The 4128-nt window shown below is 38.9% G+C and overlaps 1 non-coding gene across 1 annotated transcript; it reads right to left on the minus strand.

Annotated features, from left to right (window-relative positions):
* Positions 1-2711: 2711 nt before the first annotated feature.
* Positions 2712-2819, minus strand: LOC112704220 (small nucleolar RNA R71). Its single transcript, XR_003154856.1, has one exon. It is a non-coding gene; the product is annotated as a small nucleolar RNA R71 (small nucleolar RNA).
* Positions 2820-4128: the final 1309 nt, after the last annotated feature.

A 4128-nucleotide genomic window follows, 5' to 3' on the forward strand; every position in this document is an offset into this window, starting at 1 on the left:
TTAGTGACAGACGCAAAAGAATCACTGGATTCTATTCCGGCCTGATCGAGAACCGACAGATGGATAGCCGTGCCGTGACAGGGTGCGTTGAACATTTCCACTGAGAGGATGGGAGGTAGCCACTGACAACGGTGAAACCCTTGCTTAAGCTTGCCATGGAAAGGAGTAAGAAGGATTGGATGAAGACAGTAGGAAAGCAGAGAGACGGAAGGGACAACATCTTCATACGCTTATCTGAAATTCCTACCAATGAATTACATAAGTATCTCTATCTTTATCTTTATGTTTTATTCATATATCACCATACCCATTTGAGTTTGCCTGACTAAGATTTACAAGGTGACCATAGCTTGCTTCATACCAACAATCTCTGTGGGATCGACCCTTACTCGCGTAAGGTTTATTACTTGGACGACTCAGTACACTTGCTGGTTAGTTGTGCGTAGTTATGTTTATGCCATGGTATTGAACACCAAGGTTTTGGTTTCATCACCGGGGATTATTTGAGTTGTGAAAAGTATTGATCACAATTTCGTGCACCAAGTTTTTGGCGCCGTTGCCGGGGATTGTTGAGTTTGGACAACTGACGGTTCATCTTGTTGCTTAGATTAGGTATTTTTTTTTCTTCAGAATTCTTAAGAATGAATTCTAGTGTTTCATGATGATCTGTTGAAGTCTGGCTGGCTGTGAAGCCATGTCTAATTTCATTGGACCGAGGTTTCAACTTATCATCACAAGAGCTTGTTGATTTCTATCAATCTTGCTATTGGAGCAGTGATCTGCTAAGGCTTGGCTGGCCATTGGCCATGTCTAGTGTTTTGGACCGAAGCTTTCTCTGAAAGCTTGGCTGGCTGTGAAGCCATGTCTAATTCCTGGACCGGAGTCTTAGACTAAACATTGCATGATTCCTGGAATTCTCATTAAGAATTTTGATACCTTTTTCCACTTAATTTTCGAAAAACACAAAAAAAATTACAAAATCATAAAATCCAAAAATATTTTTTGTTTGAGTCTAGTGTTTCATTTTAAGTTTGGTGTCAATTGCATGCATTCATTCATGTGTCTTAAGGATCTTCAAGTAATTCTTGATGATTTCTTACTCTAATCTTTGAATTCTTTTAACTTGAGTGTTTATGTGTCTCATATGCATTCTCATTAGTGTCAGTAGTATACAAACTGCTAAGTTTGGTGTCTTGCATGCATTGTTATTTGATTTTAGTTGCATTTTGATTATTCCTCAATATCAAAAATCCAAAAATATTTTTAATTTGTGTCTTTTCAAGTCAATAATACAAAGAATTGAAGATTCAGAACACACTGCAGAGGAATTATACAGAAAAAGCTGGGCGTTCAAAACGCCCAGTAAGGAAGACAGACTGGCGTTTAAACGCCAGCCAGGGTACCTGGCTGGGCGTTTAACGCCCAAAAGGGTATAGTTTTGGGCGTTAAACGCCAGAATGTGCACCATTCTGGGCGTTTAACGCCAGGATGGCACAAGAAGGAAGATTCTGTTTTCAAATCAAATTTTTTTCAGGTTTTCAAAATTTTTCAAAATCAGATCTTTTTCAAATCAAATCATTTCAATCAAATCTTTTTCAAATTCAATTTCTTTCCATTTTCAAAGATACTTGCTATCAATTAATGATTTGATTCAACATTTCAAGTATGTTGCCTTTTCTGTTGAGAAAGGTTTAATGTTTGGATCATATCTTTTCTTGATAGCCAAGTCATTGATTTTCAAAATCAAATCTTTTTAAAATGTTTTTCAAATCATATCTTCTCAATCACGTTTTTTTAAACCAATCATATCTTCTTAACCACATCTTCTTCAAATAAGTTTTCAATCAAATCTTTTTGATTTCTAATTTCAAATTCTTTTTCAAAAATCACTTGATTTCTTTCCCACTTTTATTTTCGAAAATCAATTAGTGTTTTTCAAAATGTTTTCAAAATCTTCTACTCAATTTTCGAAAATTGCTTCCCTTCTTCTCAAATCCTTCTATTTATGAACTAACACTATTCCTTGATGCAAAATTCGAACTCCATCCTCTTTGATAAGTTCGAATTTTCTACTTCTGTCTTCCATTTTTCTTTTCCTCTGGCACCTCAAGGAATCTCTATACTGTGACATAGAGGATTCTATATTTTCTTGTTTTCTTCTCTTTCTTATGAGCAGGAGCAAAGACAAAAGCATTCTTGTTGAGGCTGATCCTGAACCTGAAATGACCTTGAAGCAAAAGCTAAGAGAAGCTAAGGCACAACTCTCTGTAGAGGACCTAACCGAATTATTCAAAGAAGAAGAACACATGGCAGCTGAAAACAACAACAATGCCAACAATGCAAGGAAGGTGCTGGGTGACTTTACTGCACCTACTCCCGACTTCTATGGGAGAAGCATCTCTATCCCTGCCATTGGAGCAAACAACTTTGAGCTTAAGCCTCAATTAGTTTCTCTAATGCAACAGAATTGCAAGTTCCATGGACTTCCATTGGAAGATCCTCATTAGTTTTTAGCTGAATTCTTGCAAATCTGTAACACTGTCAAGACTAATGGGGTTGACCCTGAGGTCTACAGACTTATGCTATTCCCTTTTGCTGTAAGAGACAGAGCTAGGACATGGTTGGATTCACAACCTAAAGAAAGCCTGAACTCTTGGGAAAAGCTAGTCAATGCCTTCTTGGCAAAGTTCTTTCCACCTCAAAAATTGAGTAAGCTTAGAGTGGAAGTCCAAACCTTCAGACAGAAGGAAGGAGAATCCCTCTATGAAGCTTGGGAAAGATACAAACAATTAATCAGAAAGTGTCCCACTGATATGCTTTTTGAATGGAGCATCATAGGTATTTTCTATGATGGTCTCTCTGAACTATCCAAGATGTCTTTGGATAGCTCTGCTGGAGGATCTCTTCATCTGAAGAAGACGCCTACTGAAGCTCAAGAGCTCATTGAAATGGTTGCAAATAACCAATTCATGTACACTACTGAAAGGAATCCTGTGAACAATGGGACTAGTCAGAAGAAAGGAGTTTTTGAGAGGGATACTCTGAATGCCATATTGGCTCAGAATAAAATATTGACTCAGCAAGTCAATTTGATTTCTCAAAGTCTATCTGGGATGCAAAATGCACCAAGCAGTACTAAGGAAGCTTCATCTGAGGAAGAAGCTTATGATCCTGAGAACCCTTCAATGGAAGAGGTGAATTACATGGGAGAACCCTATGGAAACACCTATAATCCTTCATGGAGAAATCATCCAAATCTCTCATGGAAGGATCAACAGAGACCTCAACAAGGTTTCAACAATAATAATGGTGGAAGAAACAGGTTTAGCAATAGCAAGCCTTTTCCATCATCTTCTCAGCAACAGACAGAGAGTTCTAAGCAGAATAACTCTGACTTAGCAATCATGGTCTCTGATCTAATCAAAACCACTCAAAGTTTCATGACTGAAACTAGGTCCTCCATTAGAAATTTGAAGGCACAAGTGGGTCAGCTGAGCAAGAAAATTACTAAACTCCCTCCTAGTACTCTCCCAAGCAATACAGAAGAAAATCCAAAAGGAGAGTGCAAAGCCATCAACATGGCCGAATTTTGGGAGGAAGAAGAGGTAGTGAACGCCACTGAGGAAGACCTCAATGGACGTCCACTGGCCTCCAATGAGTTCCCCAAAGAGGAACCATGGGAATCTGAGGCTCAAAATGAGACCATAGAGATTCCATTGAACTTACTTCTGCCATTCATGAGCTCTGATGAGTATTCTTCCTCTGAAGAGGATGAGTATGTCACTGAAGAGCAAGTTGCTAAATACCTTGGAGCAATCATGAAGCTAAAAGACAAGTTATTTGGAAATGAGACTTGGGAGGATGAACCCCCTTTGCTCACCAAAGAACTGGATGACTTGTCTAGGCAGAAACTGCCTCAAAAGAGACAGGATCTTGGGAAGTTCTCAACGCCTTGTACCATAGGCACCATGACCTTCAAGAAGGCCTTGTGTGACCTAGGGTCAAGTGTAAACCTCAGGCCTCTCTCTGTAATGGAGAAGCTAGGGATCTTTGAGGTGCAAGCTGCAAAAATCTCACTAGAGATGGCAGACAACTCAAGAAAACAAGCCTATGGACTTGTAGAGGATG

Source organism: Arachis hypogaea, chromosome 7, assembly GCF_003086295.3.
Source record: "Arachis hypogaea cultivar Tifrunner chromosome 7, arahy.Tifrunner.gnm2.J5K5, whole genome shotgun sequence".
NCBI classification, from domain to species: domain Eukaryota; kingdom Viridiplantae; phylum Streptophyta; class Magnoliopsida; order Fabales; family Fabaceae; genus Arachis; species Arachis hypogaea.